Raw genomic sequence first — 23,503 nt, forward strand, 5'->3', positions numbered from 1 at the left:
GGTGTGAGAAGCATTTTTTGAACGAATGGCTATATCTTTTGCAAATGTAGCTGGATTACAATGAATTTGACATATATTGTGCAGAATAATGTACTGAACAACATATATGAACAGCAGAAACCAGCTTGGTGAAATTCATTAGTTATTTCCACTCTTAATCAAAAACGCTTCAACCCGATAAGATAAACACTTTTTGAACGAATGGCTTTATCTTTTGAACCTGTGATGGGATTACACTGAATTTGACATATATTGTACAGAATCATGTTCTAAACAACATATATCCATCAGAAACCAGCTTGATGAAATTCATGAGTTATTTCCAGTCCAACTCAATAACGATTTAACTCGATAAGATAAGCAGTTTTTGACCTTATGGCTATATCTTTTGAACTTGTAGCTGGATTACACTGAATACGAAATGTATTTTGCAGAATCATGTTCTAAACAACATATTTCAACAGCAGAAACCAGCTTGATGAAATTCACTAGTTATTCCCACTCCTATTCAAAAACGCTTCATTTCGGTGAGATAAGTCCTTTTTGAAGGAATGGCTATATCTTTTGATCTTGTAATGGGATCACACTGAATTTGACATATTTTGTGCTGAATCATGTCCTAAACAACATATTTCAACAGCAGAAACCAGCTTGATGAAATTCATTAGTTATTTCCACTCCTAATCAAAAGCGATTTAACTCGGTAAGATAATTACTTTTTGACCATATGGCTATATCTTTTGAATTTATAGCTGGATTACACTGAATTTGACATATATGTTGCAGAATCATGTCCTAAACAACATATTTCAAGAGTAGAAAACAGCTTGATGAAATTCATTAGTTATTTTCACTCCTAATCAAAAACGCTTCAACTGGGTGAGATGAAGACTTTTTGAACGAATGGCTATATGTTTTTAACCTGTAATGGGATTACACTGAATTTGACATATATTGTGTAGAATCATGTCCTTAACATCATATATCAACAGCAAAAACCAGCATATTGAAATTCATTAGTTATTTCCACTCCAACTCAAAAACGCTTCAACTCGGTGAGATAAGCAGTTTTTGAACGAATGGATATATGTTTTGATCTTGTCGCTGGATTACACTGAATTTGACATATATTGTGCAGAATCATGTCCTAAACAACATATATCCAGCAAAAACCAGCATATTGAAATTCATTAGTTATTTCCACTCCAACTCAAAAACGATTTAACTCGATCAGATAAGTACTTTTTGACCTTAAGGCTATATCTTTTGAACCTGTGATGGGATTACACTGAATTTGACATATATTGTGCAGAATCATGTCCTAAACAACATATTTCAACAGCAGAAACCGGCTTGATGAAATTCATTAGTCATTTCCACTACATCTCAAAAACGCTGCAACTCAGTGAGATAAGAACTTTTTGACCTTATGGCTATATCTTTTGAACTTATAGCTGGATTACACTGAATTTGACATATATTGTGAAGAATCATGTCCCAAACAACATATATCAATAGCAAAAACCAGCATTTTGAAATTCATCAGTTATTTCCACTACAACTCAAAAACGCTTCAACTCGGTGATATAAGCAGTTTTTGCAAGAATGGCTATATTTTTTAATCTTGTCGCAGGATTACACTGAATTTGACATATATTGTACAGAATCATGTCCTATCCAACATCTATCAACAGCAGAAACAGGCTTGGTGAAATTCAATAGTTATTTCCTCTCCTAATCAAAAACGCTTCAACTCGGTGAGATAAGCATTCTTTGAAAGAATGGCTCTATCTTTTGAACCGCTTTTGGGATTACACTGAATTTGACATATAATGTGCAGAATCAAGTCCTAAACAACATATTTCAATGGCAAAAACCAGCTTGATGAAATCCATTAGTTATTTACACTCCTAATCAAAAACGCTTCAACTCGGTGTGAGAAGCATTTTTTAAACGAATGGCTATATCTTTTGCAAATGTAGCTGGATTACAATGAATTTGACATATATTGTGCAGAATAATGTACTGAACAACATATTTGAACAGCAGAAACCAGCTTGGTGAAATTCATTAGTTATTTCCACTCTTAATCAAAAACACTTCAACCCGATAAGATCAACACTTTTTGAACAAATGGCTTTATCTTTTGAACCTGTGATGGGATTACACTGAATTTGACATATATTGTACAGAATCATGTTCTAAACAACATATATCCAGCAGAAACCAGCATGATGAAATTCATGAGTTATTTCCAGTCCAACTCAATAACGATTTAACTCGATAAGATAAGCAGTTTTTGACCTTATGGCTATATCTTTTGAATTTATAGCTGGATTACACTGAATTTGACATATATGTTGCAGAATCATGTCCTAAACAACATATTTCAAGAGTAGAAAACAGCTTGATGAAATTCATTAGTTATTTTCACTCCGAATCAAAAACGCTTCAACTGGGTGAGATGAAGACTTTTTGAACGAATGGCTATATGTTTTTAACCTGTAATGGGATTACACTGAATTTGACATATATTGTGTAGAATCATGTCCTAAACATCATATATGAACAGCAAAAACCAGCATATTGAAATTCATAAGTTATTTCCACTCCAACTCAAAAACGCTTCAACTCGGTGAGATAAGCAGTTTTTGAACGAATGGATATATGTTTTGATCTTGTCGCTGGATTACACTGAATTTGACATATATTGTGCAGAATCATGTCCTAAAAAACATATATCAACAGCAAAAACCAGCATATTGAAATTCATTAGTTATTTCCACTCCAACTCAAAAACGATTTAACTCGATCAGATAAGTACTTCTTGACCTTAAGGCTATATCTTTTGAACCTGTGATGGGATTACACTGAATTTGACATATATTGTGCAGAATCATGTCCTAAACAACATATTTCAACAGCAGAAACCAGCTTGATGAAATTCATTAGTCATTTCCACTACATCTCAAAAACGCTTCAACTCAGTGAGATAAGAACTTTTTGACCTTATGGCTATATCTTTTGAACTTGTAGCTGGATTAAACAGAATTTGACAGTAATTGTGCAGAATCATGTTCTATAAAACATATTTCACCGGCAGTAACCAGCTTGATGAAATCCATTAGTTATTTCCACTCCTAATCAAAAACGCTTATACTCGGTGAGGGAAGCACTTTTTGAACGAATGGCTATATCTTTTGAAGTTGTAGCTGGATTACTCTGAATTTGACATATATTGTGCAGAATCATGTACTGAACAACATATTTGAACAGCAGAAACCAGCTCGTTGAAATTCATTAGTTATTTCCACTCTTAATCAAAAACGCTTCAACACAATTAGGTAATCACTTTTTGAACGAATGGCTATATCTTTTGAACATGAGATGTGATTACACTGAATTTGACATATATTGTGCAGAATCATTTTCTAAACAACATATATCACCATCAGAAACCAGCTTGATGAAATTCATTAGTTATTTCCACTCCAACTCAAAAACGATTTAACTCGGTGAGATAAGCACTTTTTGACCTAATGGCTATATCTTTTGAACTTGTAGCTGGATTACACTGAATTTGACATTAATTGTGCAGAATCATGTCCTAAACAACAAATTTCAACAGCAGAAACCAGCTTGATGAAATTCATTAGTCATTTCCACTCAAAATCAAAAACGCTTCAACTCAGTGAGATAAGCACTTTTTGACCTTATGGCTATATCTTTTGAATTTATAGCTGGATTACACTGAAGTTGACATATTGTGCAGAATCATGTCCTATACAACATCTATCAACAGCAGAAACAGGCTTGGTGAAATTTAATAGTTATTTCCTCTCTTAATCAAAAACGCTTCAACTCGGTGAGATAAGCACTTTTTGACCTTATGGCTATATCTTTAACCTGTGATGGGATTACACTGAATTTGACATATATTGTGCAGAATCATGTCCTAAACAACATATATAAACAGCAGAAACCAGCATGATGAAATTAATTAGTTATTTCCACTCCAACTCAAAAACGATTTAACTCGATCAGATAAGTACTTTTTGACCTTAAGGCTATATCTTTTGAACCTGTGATGGGATTACACTGAATTTGACATATATTGTGCAGAATCATGTCCTAAACAACATATTTCAACAGCAGAAACCAGCTTGATGAAATTTATCAGTCATTTCCACTCCAACTCAAAAACGCTTCAACTCAGTGAGATAAGAACTTTTTGACCTTATGGCTATATCTTTTGAACTTATAGCTGGATTACACTGAATTTGACATATATTGTGAAGAATCATGTCCCAAACAACATATATCAATAGCAAAAACCAGCATTTTGAAATTCATCAGTTATTTCCACTACAACTCAAAAACGCTTCAACTCGGTGATATAAGCAGTTTTTGCAAGAATGGCTATATTTTTTAATCTTGTCGCAGGATTACACTGAATTTGACATATATTGTACAGAATCATGTCCTATCCAACATCTATCAACAGCAGAAACAGGCTTGGTGAAATTCAATAGTTATTTCCTCTCCTAATCAAAAACGCTTCAACTCGGTGAGATAAGCATTCTTTGAAAGAATGGCTCTATCTTTTGAACCGCTTTTGGGATTACACTGAATTTGACATATAATGTGCAGAATCAAGTCCTAAACAACAATTTTCAATGGCAAAAACCAGCTTGATGAAATCCATTAGTTATTTACACTCCTAATCAAAAACGCTTCAACTCGGTGTGAGAAGCATTTTTTGAACGAATGGCTATATCTTTTGCAAATGTAGCTGGATTACAATGAATTTGACATATATTGTGCAGAATAATGTACTGAACAACATATTTGAACAGCAGAAACCAGCTTGGTGAAATTCATTAGTTATTTCCACTCTTAATCAAAAACGCTTCAACCCGATAAGATAAACACTTTTTGAACGAATGGCTTTATCTTTTGAACCTGTGATGGGATTACACTGAATTAAACATATATTGTACAGAATCATGTTCTAAACAACATATATCCAGCAGAAACCAGCTTGATGAAATTCATGAGTTATTTCCAGTCCAACTCAATAACGATTTAACTCGATAAGATAAGCAGTTTTTGACCTTATGGCTATATCTTTTGAACTTGTAGCTGGATTACACTGAATACGAAATGTATTTTGCAGAATCATGTTCTAAACAACATATTTCAACAGCAGAAACCAGCTTGATGAAATTCACTAGTTATTCCCACTCCTATTCAAAAACGCTTCATTTCGGTGAGATAAGACCTTTTTGAAGGAATGGCTATATCTTTTGATCTTGTAATGGGATCACACTGAATTTGACATATTTTGTGCAGAATCATGTCCTAAACAACATATTTCAACAGCAGAAACCAGCTTGATGAAATTCATTAGTTATTTCCACTCCTAATCAAAAGCGATTTAACTCGGTAAGATAATTACTTTTTGACCTTATGGCTATATCTTTTGAATTTATAGCTGGATTACACTGAATTTGACATATATGTTGCAGAATCATGTCCTAAACAACATATTTCAAGAGTAGAAAACAGCTTGATGAAATTCATTAGTTATTTTCACTCCTAATCAAAAACGCTTCAACTGGGTGAGATGAAGACTTTTTGAACGAACGGCTATATGTGTTTAACCTGTAATGGGATTACACTGAATTTGACATATATTGTGTAGAATCATGTCCTTAACATCATATATCAACAGCAAAAACCAGCATATTGAAATTCATTAGTTATTTCCACTCCAACTCAAAAACGCTTCAACTCGGTGAGATAAGCAGTTTTTGAACGAATGGATATATGTTTTGATCTTGTCGCTGGATTACACTGAATTTGACATATATTGTGCAGAATCATGTCCTAAAAAACATATATCAACAGCAAAAACCAGCATATTGAAATTCATTAGTTATTTCCACTCCAACTCAAAAACGATTTAACTCGATCAGATAAGTACTTTTTGACCTTAAGGCTATATCTTTTGAACCTGTGATGGGATTACACTGAATTTGACATATATTGTGCAGAATCATGTCCTAAACAACATATTTCAACAGCAGAAACCGGCTTGATGAAATTCATTAGTCATTTCCACTACATCTCAAAAACGCTGCAACTCAGTGAGATAAGAACTTTTTGACCTTATGGCTATATCTTTTGAACTTATAGCTGGATTACACTGAATTTGACATATATTGTGAAGAATCATGTCCCAAACAACATATATCAATAGCAAAAACCAGCATTTTGAAATTCATCAGTTATTTCCACTACAACTCAAAAACGCTTCAACTCGGTGATATAAGCAGTTTTTGCAAGAATGGCTATATTTTTTAATCTTGTCGCAGGATTACACTGAATTTGACATATATTGTGCAGAATCATGTCCTAAACAACATATTTCAACAGCAGAAACCAGCTTGATGAAATTCATTAGTTATTTCCACTCCTAATCAAAAGCGATTTAACTCGGTAAGATAATTACTTTTTGACCTTATGGCTATATCTTTTGAATTTATAGCTGGATTACACTGAATGTGACATATATGTTGCAGAATCATGTCCTAAACAACATATTTCAACAGTAGAAAACAGCTTGATGAAATTCATTAGTTATTTTCACTCCGAATCAAAAACGCTTCAACTGGGTGAGATGAAGACTTTTTGAACGAATGGCTATATGTTTTTAACCTGTAATGGGATTACACTGAATTTGACATATATTGTGTAGAATCATGTCCTAAACATCATATATCAACAGCAAAAACCAGCATATTGAAATTCATTAGTTATTTCCACTCCAACTCAAAAACGATTTAACTCGATCAGATAAGTACTTCTTGACCTTAAGGCTATATCTTTTGAACCTGTGATGGGATTACACTGAATTTGACATATATTGTGTAGAATCATGTCCTAAACAACATATTTCAACAGCAGAAACCAGCTTGATGAAATTCATGAGTTATTTCCACTACATCTCAAAAACGCTTCAACTCAGTGAGATAAGAACTTTTTGACCTTATGGCTATATCTTTTGAACTTGTAGCTGGATTAAACAGAATTTGACATTAATTGTGCAGAATCATGTTCTATAAAACATATTTCACCGGCAGTAACCAGCTTGATGAAATCCATTAGTTATTTCCACTCCTAATCAAAAACGCTTATACTCGGTGAGGGAAGCACTTTTTGAACGAATGGCTATATCTTTTGAAGTTGTAGCTGGATTACTCTGAATTTGACATATATTGTGCAGAATCATGTACTGAACAACATATTTGAACAGCAGAAACCAGCTCGTTGAAATTCATTAGTTATTTCCACTCTTAATCAAAAACGCTTCAACACAATTAGGTAATCACTTTTTGAACGAATGGCTATATCTTTTGAACATGAGATGTGATTACACTGAATTTGACATATATTGTGCAAAATCATTTTCTAAACAACATATATCACCATCAGAAACCAGCTTGATGAAATTCATTAGTTATTTCCACTCCAACTCAAAAACGATTTAACTCGGTGAGATAAGCACTTTTTGACCTAATGGCTATATCTTTTGAACTTGTAGCTGGATTACACTGAATTTGACATTAATTGTGCAGAATCATGTCCTAAACAACAAATTTCAACAGCAGAAACCAGCTTGATGAAATTCATTAGTCATTTCCACTCAAAATCAAAAACGCTTCAACTCAGTGAGATAAGCAGTTTTTGACCTTATGGCTATATCTTTTGAATTTATAGCTGGATTACACTGAAGTTGACATATATTGTGCAGAATCATGTCCTATACAACATCTATCAACAGCAGAAACAGGCTTGGTGAAATTTAATAGTTATTTCCTCTCTTAATCAAAAACGCTTCAACTCGGTGAGATAAGCACTTTTTGACCTTATGGCTATATCTTTAACCTGTGATGGGATTACACTGAATTTGACATATATTGTGCAGAATCATGTCCTAAACAACATATATAAACAGCAGAAACCAGCATGATGAAATTAATTAGTTATTTCCACTCCAACTCAAAAACGATTTAACTCGATCAGATAAGTACTTTTTGACCTTAAGGCTATATCTTTTGAACCTGTGATGGGATTACACTGAATTTGACATATATTGTGCAGAATCATGTCCTAAACAACATATTTCAACAGCAGAAACCAGCTTGATGAAATTTATCAGTCATTTCCACTCCAACTCAAAAACGCTTCAACTCAGTGAGATAAGAACTTTTTGACCTTATGGCTATATCTTTTGAACTTATAGCTGGATTACACTGAATTTGACATATATTGTGAAGAATCATGTCCCAAACAACATATATCAATAGCAAAAACCAGCATTTTGAAATTCATCAGTTATTTCCACTACAACTCAAAAACGCTTCAACTCGGTGATATAAGCAGTTTTTGCAAGAATGGCTATATTTTTTAATCTTGTCGCAGGATTACACTGAATTTGACATATATTGTACAGAATCATGTCCTATCCAACATCTATCAACAGCAGAAACAGGCTTGGTGAAATTCAATAGTTATTTCCTCTCCTAATCAAAAACGCTTCAACTCGGTGAGATAAGCATTCTTTGAAAGAATGGCTCTATCTTTTGAACCGCTTTTGGGATTACACTGAATTTGACATATAATGTGCAGAATCAAGTCCTAAACAACATATTTCAATGGCAAAAACCAGCTTGATGAAATCCATTAGTTATTTACACTCCTAATCAAAAACGCTTCAACTCGGTGTGAGAAGCATTTTTTGAACGAATGGCTATATCTTTTGCAAATGTAGCTGGATTACAATGAATTTGACATATATTGTGCAGAATAATGTACTGAACAACATATTTGAACAGCAGAAACCAGCTTGGTGAAATTCATTAGTTATTTCCACTCTTAATCAAAAACGCTTCAACCCGATAAGATAAACACTTTTTGAACGAATGGCTTTATCTTTTGAACCTGTGATGGGATTACACTGAATTTGACATATATTGTACAGAATCATGTTCTAAACAACATATATCCAGCAGAAACCAGCTTGATGAAATTCATGAGTTATTTCCAGTCCAACTCAATAACGATTTAACTCGATAAGATAAGCAGTTTTTGACCTTATGGCTATATCTTTTGAACTTGTAGCTGGATTACACTGAATACGAAATGTATTTTGCAGAATCATGTTCTAAACAACATATTTCAACAGCAGAAACCAGCTTGATGAAATTCACTAGTTATTCCCACTCCTATTCAAAAACGCTTCATTTCGGTGAGATAAGACCTTTTTGAAGGAATGGCTATATCTTTTGATCTTGTAATGGGATCACACTGAATTTGACATATTTTGTGCTGAATCATGTCCTAAACAACATATTTCAACAGCAGAAACCAGCTTGATGAAATTCATTAGTTATTTCCACTCCTAATCAAAAGCGATTTAACTCGGTAAGATAATTACTTTTTGACCTTATGGCTATATCTTTTGAATTTATAGCTGGATTACACTGAATTTGACATATATGTTGCAGAATCATGTCCTAAACAACATATTTCAAGAGTAGAAAACAGCTTGATGAAATTCATTAGTTATTTTCACTCCTAATCAAAAACGCTTCAACTGGGTGAGATGAAGACTTTTTGAACGAACGGCTATATGTTTTTAACCTGTAATGGGATTACACTGAATTTGACATATATTGTGTAGAATCATGTCCTTAACATCATATATCAACAGCAAAAACCAGCATATTGAAATTCATTAGTTATTTCCACTACAACTCAAAAACGCTTCAACTCGGTGAGATAAGCAGTTTTTGAACGAATGGATATATGTTTTGATCTTGTCGCTGGATTACACTGAATTTGACATATATTGTGCAGAATCATGTCCTAAAAAACATATATCAACAGCAAAAACCAGCATATTGAAATTCATTAGTTATTTCCACTCCAACTCAAAAACGATTTAACTCGATCAGATAAGTACTTTTTGACCTTAAGGCTATATCTTTTGAACCTGTGATGGGATTACACTGAATTTGACATATATTGTGCAGAATCATGTCCTAAACAACATATTTCAACAGCAGAAACCGGCTTGATGAAATTCATTAGTCATTTCCACTACATCTCAAAAACGCTGCAACTCAGTGAGATAAGAACTTTTTGACCTTATGGCTATATCTTTTGAACTTATAGCTGGATTACACTGAATTTGACATATATTGTGAAGAATCATGTCCCAAACAACATATATCAATAGCAAAAACCAGCATTTTGAAATTCATCAGTTATTTCCACTACAACTCAAAAACGCTTCAACTCGGTGATATAAGCAGTTTTTGCAAGAATGGCTATATTTTTTAATCTTGTCGCAGGATTACACTGAATTTGACATATATTGTGCAGAATCATGTCCTAAACAACATATTTCAACAGCAGAAACCAGCTTGATGAAATTCATTAGTTATTTCCACTCCTAATCAAAAGCGATTTAACTCGGTAAGATAATTACTTTTTGACCTTATGGCTATATCTTTTGAATTTATAGCTGGATTACACTGAATGTGACATATATGTTGCAGAATCATGTCCTAAACAACATATTTCAACAGTAGAAAACAGCTTGATGAAATTCATTAGTTATTTTCACTCCTAATCAAAAACGCTTCAACTGGGTGAGATGAAGACTTTTTGAACGAATGGCTATATGTTTTTAACCTGTAATGGGATTACACTGAATTTGACATATATTGTGTAGAATCATGTCCTAAACATCATATATCAACAGCAAAAACCAGCATATTGAAATTCATTAGTTATTTCCACTCCAACTCAAAAACGCTTAAACTCGGTGAGATAAGCAGTTTTTGAACGAATGGATATATGTTTTGATCTTGTCGCTGGATTACACTGAATTTGACATATATTGTGCAGAATCATGTCCTAAAAAACATATATCAACAGCAAAAACCAGCATATTGAAATTCATTAGTTATTTCCACTCCAACTCAAAAACGATTTAACTCGATCAGATAAGTACTTTTTGACCTTAAGGCTATATCTTTTGAACCTGTGATGGGATTACACTGAATTTGACATATATTGTGCAGAATCATGTCCTAAACAACATATTTCAACAGCAGAAACCAGCTTGATGAAATTCATTAGTCATTTCCACTACATCTCATAAACGCTTCAACTCAGTGAGATAAGAACTTTTTGACCTTATGGCTATATCTTTTGAACTTGTAGCAGGATTAAACAGAATTTGACATTAATTGTGCAGAATCATGTTCTATAAAACATATTTCACCGGCAGTAACCAGCTTGATGAAATCCATTAGTTATTTCCACTCCTAATCAAAAACGCTTATACTCGGTGAGGGAAGCACTTTTTGAACGAATGGCTATATCTTTTGAAGTTGTAGCTGGATTACTCTGAATTTGACATATATTGTGCAGAATCATGTACTGAACAACATATTTGAACAGCAGAAACCGGCTTGATGAAATTCATTAGTCATTTCCACTACATCTCAAAAACGCTGCAACTCAGTGAGATAAGAACTTTTTGACCTTATGGCTATATCTTTTGAACTTATAGCTGGATTACACTGAATTTGACATATATTGTGAAGAATCATGTCCCAAACAACATATATCAATAGCAAAAACCAGCATTTTGAAATTCATCAGTTATTTCCACTACAACTCAAAAACGCTTCAACTCGGTGATATAAGCAGTTTTTGCAAGAATGGCTATATTTTTTTAATCTTGTCGCAGGATTACACTGAATTTGACATACATTGTACAGAATCATGTCCTATCCAACATCTATCAACAGCAGAAACAGGCTTGGTGAAATTCAATAGTTATTTCCTCTCCTAATCAAAAACGCTTCAACTCGGTGAGATAAGCATTCTTTGAAAGAATGGCTCTATCTTTTGAACCGCTTTTAGGATTACACTGAATTTGACATATAATGTGCAGAATCAAGTCCTAAACAACATATTTCAATGGCAAAAACCAGCTTGATGAAATCCATTAGTTATTTACACTCCTAATCAAAAACGCTTCAACTCGGTGTGAGAAGCATTTTTTAAACGAATGGCTATATCTTTTGCAAATGTAGCTGGATTACAATGAATTTGACATATATTGTGCAGAATAATGTACTGAACAACATATTTGAACAGCAGAAACCAGCTTGGTGAAATTCATTAGTTATTTCCACTCTTAATCAAAAACGCTTCAACCCGATAAGATCAACACTTTTTGAACGAATGGCTTTATCTTTTGAACCTGTGATGGGATTACACTGAATTTGACATATATTGTACAGAATCATGTTCTAAACAACATATATCCAGCAGAAACCAGCATGATGAAATTCATGAGTTATTTCCAGTCCAACTCAATAACGATTTAACTCGATAAGATAAGCAGTTTTTGACCTTATGGCTATATCTTTTGAACTTGTAGCTGGATTACACTGAATACGAAATGTATTTTGCAGAATCATGTTCTTAACAACATATTTCAACAGCAGAAACCAGCTTGATGAAATTCACTAGTTATTCCCACTCCTATTCAAAAACGCTTCATTTCGGTGAGATAAGTCCTTTTTGAAGGAATGGCTATATCTTTTGATCTTGTAATGGGATCACACTGAATTTGACATATTTTGTGCTGAATCATGTCCTAAACAACATATTTCAACAGCAGAAACCAGCTTGATGAAATTCATTAGTTATTTCCACTCCTAATCAAAAGCGATTTAACTCGGTAAGATAATTACTTTTTGACCTTATGGCTATATCTTTTGAATTTATAGCTGGATTACACTGAATTTGACATATATGTTGCAGAATCATGTCCTAAACAACATATTTCAACAGTAGAAAACAGCTTGATGAAATTCATTAGTTATTTTCACTCCGAATCAAAAACGCTTCAACTGGGTGAGATGAAGACTTTTTGAACGAATGGCTATATGTTTTTAACCTGTAATGGGATTACACTGAATTTGACATATATTGTGTAGAATCATGTCCTAAACATCATATATCAACAGCAAAAACCAGCATATTGAAATTCATTAGTTATTTCCACTCCAACTCAAAAACGCTTCAACTCGGTGAGATAAGCAGTTTTTGAACGAATGGATATATGTTTTGATCTTGTCGCTGGATTACACTGAATTTGACATATATTGTGCAGAATCATGTCCTAAAAAACATATATCAACAGCAAAAACCAGCATATTGAAATTCATTAGTTATTTCCACTCCAACTCAAAAACGATTTAACTCGATCAGATAAGTACTTTTTGACCTTAAGGCTATATCTTTTGAACCTGTGATGGGATTACACTGAATTTGACATATATTGTGCAGAATCATGTCCTAAACAACATATTTCAACAGCAGAAACCAGCTTGATGAAATTCATTAGTCATTTCCACTACATCTCAAAAACGCTTCAACTCAGTGAGATAAGAACTTTTTGACCTTATGGCTATATCTTTTGAACTTGTAGCTGGATTAAACAGAATTTGACATTAATTGTGCAGAATCATGTTCTATAAAACATATTTCACCGGCAGTAACCAGCTTGATGAAATCCATTAGTTATTTCCACTCCTAATCAAAAACGCTTATACTCGGTGAGGGAAGCACTTTTTGAACGAATGGCTATATCTTTTGAAGTTGTAGCTGGATTACTCTGAATTTGACATATATTGTGCAGAATCATGTACTGAACAACATATTTGAACAGCAGAAACCAGCTCGTTGAAATTCATTAGTTATTTCCACTCTTAATCAAAAACGCTTCAACACAATTAGGTAATCACTTTTTGAACGAATGGCTATATCTTTTGAACATGAGATGTGATTACACTGAATTTGACATATATTGTGCAGATTCATTTTCTAAACAACATATATCACCATCAGAAACCAGCTTGATGAAATTCATTAGTTATTTCCACTCCAACTCAAAAACGATTTAACTCGGTGAGATAAGCACTTTTTGACCTAATGGCTATATCTTTTGAACTTGTAGCTGGATTACACTGAATTTGACATTAATTGTGCAGAATCATGTCCTAAACAACAAATTTCAACAGCAGAAACCAGCTTGATGAAATTCATTAGTCATTTCCACTCAAAATCAAAAACGCTTCAACTCAGTGAGATAAGCACTTTTTGACCTTATGGCTATATCTTTTGAATTTATAGCTGGATTACACTGAAGTTGACATATATTGTGCAGAATCATGTCCTATACAACATCTATCAACAGCAGAAACAGGCTTGGTGAAATTTAATAGTTATTTCCTCTCTTAATCAAAAACGCTTCAACTCGGTGAGATAAGCACTTTTTGACCTTATGGCTATATCTTTAACCTGTGATGGGATTACACTGAATTTGACATATATTGTGCAGAATCATGTCCTAAACAACATATATAAACAGCAGAAACCAGCATGATGAAATTAATTAGTTATTTCCACTCCAACTCAAAAACGATTTAACTCGATCAGATAAGTACTTTTTGACCTTAAGGCTATATCTTTTGAACCTGTGATGGGATTACACTGAATTTGACATATATTGTGCAGAATCATGTCCTAAACAACATATTTCAACAGCAGAAACCAGCTTGATGAAATTTATCAGTCATTTCCACTCCAACTCAAAAACGCTTCAACTCAGTGAGATAAGAACTTTTTGACCTTATGGCTATATCTTTTGAACTTATAGCTGGATTACACTGAATTTGACATATATTGTGAAGAATCATGTCCCAAACAACATATATCAATAGCAAAAACCAGCATTTTGAAATTCATCAGTTATTTCCACTACAACTCAAAAACGCTTCAACTCGGTGATATAAGCAGTTTTTGCAAGAATGGCTATATTTTTTAATCTTGTCGCAGGATTACACTGAATTTGACATATATTGTACAGAATCATGTCCTATCCAACATCTATCAACAGCAGAAACAGGCTTGGTGAAATTCAATAGTTATTTCCTCTCCTAATCAAAAACGCTTCAACTCGGTGAGATAAGCATTCTTTGAAAGAATGGCTCTATCTTTTGAACCGCTTTTGGGATTACACTGAATTTGACATATAATGTGCAGAATCAAGTCCTAAACAACATATTTCAATGGCAAAAACCAGCTTGATGAAATCCATTAGTTATTTACACTCCTAATCAAAAACGCTTCAACTCGGTGTGAGAAGCATTTTTTGAACGAATGGCTATATCTTTTGCAAATGTAGCTGGATTACAATGAATTTGACATATATTGTGCAGAATAATGTACTGAACAACATATTTGAACAGCAGAAACCAGCTTGGTGATATTCATTAGTTATTTCCACTCTTAATCAAAAACGCTTCAACCCGATAAGATAAACACTTTTTGAACGAATGGCTTTATCTTTTGAACCTGTGATGGGATTACACTGAATTTGACATATATTGTACAGAATCATGTTCTAAACAACATATATCCAGCAGAAACCAGCTTGATGAAATTCATGAGTTATTTCCAGTCCAACTCAATAACGATTTAACTCGATAAGATAAGCAGTTTTTGACCTTATGGCTATATCTTTTGAACTTGTAGCTGGATTACACTGAATACGAAATGTATTTTGCAGAATCATGTTCTAAACAACATATTTCTACAGCAGAAACCAGCTTGATGAAATTCACTAGTTATTCCCACTCCTATTCAAAAACGCTTCATTTCGGTGAGATAAGTCCTTTTTGAAGGAATGGCTATATCTTTTGATCTTGTAATGGGATCACACTGAATTTGACATATTTTGTGCTGAATCATGTCCTAAACAACATATTTCAACAGCAGAAACCAGCTTGATGAAATTCATTAGTTATTTCCACTCCTAATCAAAAGCGATTTAACTCGGTAAGATAATTACTTTTTGACCTTATGGCTATATCTTTTGAATTTATAGCTGGATTACACTGAATTTGACATATATGTTGCAGAATCATGTCCTAAACAACATATTTCAAGAGTAGAAAACAGCTTGATGAAATTCATTAGTTATTTTCACTCCTAATCAAAAACGCTTCAACTGGGTGAGATGAAGACTTTTTGAACGAATGGCTATATGTTTTTAACCTGTAATGGGATTACACTGAATTTGACATATATTGTGTAGAATCATGTCCTTAACATCATATATCAACAGCAAAAACCAGCATATTGAAATTCATTAGTTATTTCCACTCCAACTCAAAAACGCTTCAACTCGGTGAGATAAGCAGTTTTTGAACGAATGGATATATGTTTTGATCTTGTCGCTGGATTACACTGAATTTGACATATATTGTGCAGAATCATGTCCTAAAAAACATATATCAACAGCAAAAACCAGCATATTGAAATTCATTAGTTATTTCCACTCCAACTCAAAAACGATTTAACTCGATCAGATAAGTACTTTTTGACCTTAAGGCTATATCTTTTGAACCTGTGATGGGATTACACTGAATTTGACATATATTGTGCAGAATCATGTCCTAAACAACATATTTCAACAGCAGAAACCGGCTTGATGAAATTCATTAGTCATTTCCACTACATCTCAAAAACGCTGCAACTCAGTGAGATAAGAACTTTTTGACCTTATGGCTATATCTTTTGAACTTATAGCTGGATTACACTGAATTTGACATATATTGTGAAGAATCATGTCCCAAACAACATATATCAATAGCAAAAACCAGCATTTTGAAATTCATCAGTTATTTCCACTACAACTCAAAAACGCTTCAACTCGGTGATATAAGCAGTTTTTGCAAGAATGGCTATATTTTTTAATCTTGTCGCAGGATTACACTGAATTTGACATATATTGTACAGAATCATGTCCTATCCAACATCTATCAACAGCAGAAACAGGCTTGGTGAAATTCAATAGTTATTTCCTCTCCTAATCAAAAACGCTTCAACTCGGTGAGATAAGCATTCTTTGAAAGAATGGCTCTATCTTTTGAACCGCTTTTGGGATTACACTGAATTTGACATATAATGTGCAGAATTAAGTCCTAAACAACATATTTCAATGGCAAAAACCAGCTTGATGAAATCCATTAGTTTTTTACACTCCTAATCAAAAACGCTTCAACTCGGTGTGAGAAGCATTTTTTAAACGAATGGCTATATCTTTTGCAAATGTAGCTGGATTACAATGAATTTGAATTATATTGTGCAGAATAATGTACTGAACAACATATTTGAACAGCAGAAACCAGCTTGGTGAAATTCATTAGTTATTTCCACTCCTAATCAAAAGCGATTTAACTCGGTAAGATAATTACTTTTTGACCTTATGGCTATATCTTTTGAATTTATAGCTGGATTACACTTAATTTGACATATATGTTGCAGAATCATGTCCTAAACAACATATTTCAACAGTAGAAAACAGCTTGATGAAATTCATTAGTTATTTTCACTCCGAATCAAAAACGCTTCAACTGGGTGAGATGAAGACTTTTTGAACGAATGGCTATATGTTTTTAACCTGTAATGGGATTACACTGAATTTGACATATATTGTGTAGAATCATGTCCTAAACATCATATATCAACAGCAAAAACCAGCATATTGAAATTCATTAGTTATTTCCACTCCAACTCAAAAACGCTTCAACTCGGTGAGATAAGCAGTTTTTGAACGAATGGATATATGTTTTGATCTTGTCGCTGGATTACACTGAATTTGACATATATTGTGCAGAATCATGTCCTAAAAAACATATATCAACAGCAAAAACCAACATATTGAAATTCATTAGTTATTTCCACTCCAACTCAAAAACGATTTATCTCGATCAGATAAGTACTTTTTGACCTTAAGGCTATATCTTTTGAACCTGTGATGGGATTACACTGAATTTGACATATATTGTGCAGAATCATGTCCTAAACAACATATTTCAACAGCAGAAACCAGCTTGATGAAATTCATTAGTCATTTCCACTACATCTCAAAAACGCTTCAACTCAGTGAGATAAGAACTTTTTGACCTTATGGCTATATCTTTTGAACTTATAGCTGGATTACACTGAATTTGACATATATTGTGAAGAATCATGTCCCAAACAACATATATCAATAGCAAAAACCAGCATTTTGAAATTCATCAGTTATTTCCACTACAACTCAAAAACGCTTCAACTCGGTAATATAAGCAGTTTTTGCACGAATGGCTATATTTTTTGATCTTGTCGCAGGATTACACTGAATTTGACATATATTGTACAGAATCATGTCCTATCCTACATCTATCAACAGCAGAAACAGGCTTGGTGAAATTCAATAGTTATTTCCTCTCCTAATCAAAAACGCTTCAACTCGGTGAGATAAGCATTCTTTGAAAGAATGGCTCTATCTTTTGAACCGCTGTTGGGATTACACTGAATTTGACATATAATGTGCAGAATCAAGTCCTAAACAACATATTTCAATGGCAAAAACCAGCTTGATGAAATCCATTAGTTATTTCCACTCCTAATCAAAAACGCTTCAACTCGGTGTGAGAAGCACTTTTTGAACGAATGGCTATATCTTTTGCAAATGTAGCTGGATTACAATGAATTTGACATATATTGTGCAGAATCATGTACTGAACAACATATTTTTAACAGCAGAAACCAGCTTGGTGAAATTCATTAGTTATTTCCACTCTTAATCAAAAAACGCTTCAACCCGATAAGATAAACACTTTTTGAACGAATGGCTTTATCTTTTGAACCTGTGATGGGATTACACTGAATTTGACATATATTGTACAGAATCATGTTCTAAACAACATATATCCAGCAGAAACCAGCTTGATGAAATTCATGAGTTATTTCCAGTCCAACTCAATAACGATTTAACTCGATAAGATAAGCAGTTTTTGACCTTATGGCTATATCTTTTGAACTTGTAGCTGGATTACACTGAATACGAAATGTGTTTTGCAGAATCATGTTCTAAACAACATATTTCAACAGCAGAAACCAGCTTGATGAAATTCACTAGTTATTCCCACTCCTATTCAAAAACGCTTCATTTCGGTGAGATAAGTCCTTTTTGAAGGAATGGCTATATCTTTTGATCTTGTAATGGGATCACACTGAATTTGACATCTTTTGTGCTGAATCATGTCCTAAACAACATATTTCAACAGCAGAAACCAGCTTGATGAAATTCATTAGTTATTTCCACTCCTAATCAAAAGCGATTTAACTCGGTAAGATAATTACTTTTTGACCTTATGGCTATATCTTTTGAATATATAGCTGGATTACACTGAATTTGACATATATGTTGCAGAATCATGTCCTAAACAACATATTTCAACAGTAGAAAACAGCTTGATGAAATTCAATAGTTATTTTCACTCCGAATCAAAAACGCTTCAACTGGGTGAGATGAAGACTTTTTGAACGAATGGCTATATGTTTTTAACCTGTAATGGGATTACACTGAATTTGACATATATTGTGTAGAATCATGTCCTAAACATCATATATCAACAGCAAAAACCAGCATATTGAAATTCATTAGTTATTTCCACTCCAACTCAAAAACGCTTCAACTCGGTGAGATAAGCAGTTTTTGAACGAATGGATATATGTTTTGATCTTGTCGCTGGATTACACTGAATTTGACATATATTGTGCAGAATCATGTCCTAAAAAACATATATCAACAGCAAAAACCAGCATATTGAAATTCATTAGTTATTTCCACTCCAACTCAAAAACGATTTAACTCGATCAGATAAGTACTTTTTGACCTTAAGGGTATATCTTTTGAACCTGTGATGGGATTACACTGAATTTGACATATATTGTGCAGAATCATGTCCTAAACAACATATTTCAACAGCAGAAACCAGCTTGATGAAATTCATTAGTCATTTCCACTACATCTCAAAAACGCTTCAACTCAGTGAGATAAGAACTTTTTGACCTTATGGCTATATCTTTTGAACTTATAGCTGGATTACACTGAATTTGACATATATTGTGAAGAATCATGTCCCAAACAACATATATCAATAGCAAAAACCAGCATTTTGAAATTCATCAGTTATTTCCACTACAACTCAAAAACGCTTCAACTCGGTGATATAAGCAGTTTTTGCACGAATGGCTATATTTTTTGATCTTGTCGCAGGATTACACTGAATTTGACATATATTGTACAGAATCATGTCCTATCCAACATCTATCAACAGCAGAAACAGGCTTGGTGAAATTCAATAGTTATTTCCTCTCCTAATCAAAAACGCTTCAACTCGGTGAGATAAGCATTCTTTGAAAGAATGGCTCTATCTTTTGAACCGCTGTTGGGATTACACTGAATTTGACATATAATGTGCAGAATCAAGTCCTAAACAACATATTTCAATGGCAAAAACCAGCTTGATGAAATCCATTAGTTATTTCCACTCCTAATCAAAAACGCTTCAACTCGGTGTGAGAAGCACTTTTTGAACAAAAGGCTATATCTTTTGCAAATGTAGCTGGATTACAATGAATTTGACATATATTGTGCAGAATCATGTACTGAACAACATATTTGAACAGCAGAAACCAGCTTGGTGAAATTCATTAGTTATTTCCACTCTTAATCAAAAACGCTTCAACCCGATAAGATAAACACTTTTTGAACGAATGGCTTTATCTTTTGAACCTGTGATGGGATTACACTGAATTTGACATATATTGTACAGAATCATGTTCTAAACAACATATATCCAGCAGAAACCAGCTTGATGAAATTCATGAGTTATTTCCAGTCCAACTCAATAACGATTTAACTGGATAAGATAAGCAGTTTTTGACCTTATGGCTATATCTTTTGAACTTGTAGCTGGATTACACTGAATACGAAATGTATTTTGCAGAATCATGTTCTAAACAACATATTTCAACAGCAGAAACCAGCTTGATAAAATTCACTAGTTATTCCCACTCCTATTCAAAAACGCTTCATTTCGGTGAGATAAGTCCTTTTTGAAGGAATGGCTATAGCTTTTGATCTTGTAATGGGATCATACTGAATTTGATATATTTTGTGCTGAATCATGTCCTAAACAACATATTTCAACAGCAGAAACCAGCTTGATGAAATTCATTAGTTATTTCCACTCCTAATCAAAAGCGATTTAACTCGGTAAGATAATTACTTTTTGACCTTATGGCTATATCTTTTGAATTTATAGCTGGATTACACTGAATTTGACATATATGTTGCAGAATCATGTCCTAAACAACATATTTCAACAGTAGAAAACAGCTTGATGAAATTCATTAGTTATTTCCACTCCAACTCAAAAACGCTTATACTCGGTGACATAAGCAGTTTTTGAACGAATAGCTATATCTTTTGAACATGTGATGGGATCACACTGAGTTTGACATATATTGTTCAGAATCATGTCCTAAACAACATATATCAACAGCAGAAACCAGCTCTATGGAATTCATTAGTTATTTCCACTCCAAATCAAAAACGCTTCAACTCCGTGAGATAAGCACTTTTTGCACGAATGGCTATATCTTTTGATCTTGTCGCTGGATTACACTGAATTTGAAATATTTAGTGCAAAATCAAGTCCTAAACAACATATTTCAACAGCAGAAACCAGTTTGTTGAAATCCATTAGTTGTTTCCAATCCTAATCAAAAACGCTTCAACTCGGTGAGATAAGTCCTTTTTGAACCAAGGGCTATATCTTTTTAACCTGTCATGGGATCCCACTGAATTTGACATATATTGTGCAGAATCATGTCCTAAACAAGATATTTCAACGGCAGAAACAAGCTTGATGAAATTCATTAGTTATTTCCACTCCTAATCAAAAACGCTTCAACTCGGTGAGATAAGTACTTTTTGAACGAAAGGCTTTATCTTTTGATCTTGACGCTGGATTACACTGAATTTGACATATATTTTATAGAATCATGTCCTAAACAACATATTTCAACAGCAGAAACCAGCTTGATGAAATTCATTAGTTATTTCCTCTCCTAATCAAAAACGCTTCAACCCGATAAGATAAACACTTTTTGAACGAATGGCTATATCTTTTGAATCTGTGATGGGATTACACTGAATTTGACATATTTTGTGCAGAATCATGTCCTAAAAAACATATTTCAACAGCAGAAACCAGCTTGATGAAATTCATTAGTTATTTCCACTCCTAATCAAAAACGCTTCAACTCGGTGAGAATAGCACTTTTTGAATGAATGGCTATAAATTTTGATCCTGTAGCTGGGTTACACTGAATTTGACATATATATTGCAGAATCAATTCCTAAACAACATATTTCAACAGTAGAAACCAGCTCGATGAAATTCATTAGTTATTTTCACTCCTAATCAAAAACGCTTCAACTCGGTGAGATGAAGACTTTTTGAATGAATGGCTATATGTTTTTAACATGTGATGGGATTACACTGAAATTGACATATATCGTGCAGAATCTTGTCCTAGACAAAATATATCAACAGCAGAAACCAGCTTGATGAAATTCATTAGTTATTTCCACCCACACTCAAAAACAATTTAACTCGATTAGATAAGCAGTTTTTGACCTTATAGATATATCTTTTTAACTTGTAGCTGGATAACACTGAAGTTGACATATATTGTGCAGAATCATTTTCTAAACAACATATTTAAACAGGAGAAACCAGCTTGATGAAATTCATTAGTTATTTCCATCCCTAATAAAAAACGCTTCAACTCGGTGAGATAAGCACTTTTTTAACGAATGGCGATATCTTTTGAACTTGTAGCTGGATTACACTGAATTTGACATTAATTTTGCAGAATCATTTTCTAAACAACATATTTCAACAGGAGAAACCAGCTTGATGAAATTCATTAGTTATTTCCATCCCTAATAAAAAACGCTTCAACTCGGTGAGAGAAGCACTTTCTGAACGAATGGCTATATATTTTGATCCTGTAGCTGGGTTTCAATGAATTTGACATATATATTGCAGAATCATGTCCTAAACAACATATTTCAAAATCAGAAACCAGCTTGATGAAATTCATTAGTTATTTTCACTCTTAATCAAAAACGCTTCAACCCGATAAGATACGCACTTTTTGAACGAATGGCTATATCTTTTGAACCTGTGATGTGATTACACTAAATTTGACATATATTGTGCAAAATCATGTCCTAAACAACATATATCAACAGCAAAAACCAGCATATTGAAATTCATTAGTTATTTCCACTCCAACTAAAAAACGCTTCAACTCGGTGAGATAAGCAGTTTTTTAACGAATGGCTATATCTTTTGATCTTGTCGCTGGATTACACTGAATTTGACATATATTGTGCAGAATCATGTCCTATACAACATATTTCAACAGCAGA

The sequence above is a fragment of the Fistularia commersonii genome, chromosome 32 (assembly GCF_037954325.1).
Source record: "Fistularia commersonii isolate RoL2024-O1a breed Wild chromosome 32, RoL_Fcom_v1.0, whole genome shotgun sequence".
In the NCBI taxonomy this organism is placed as follows: domain Eukaryota; kingdom Metazoa; phylum Chordata; class Actinopteri; order Syngnathiformes; family Fistulariidae; genus Fistularia; species Fistularia commersonii.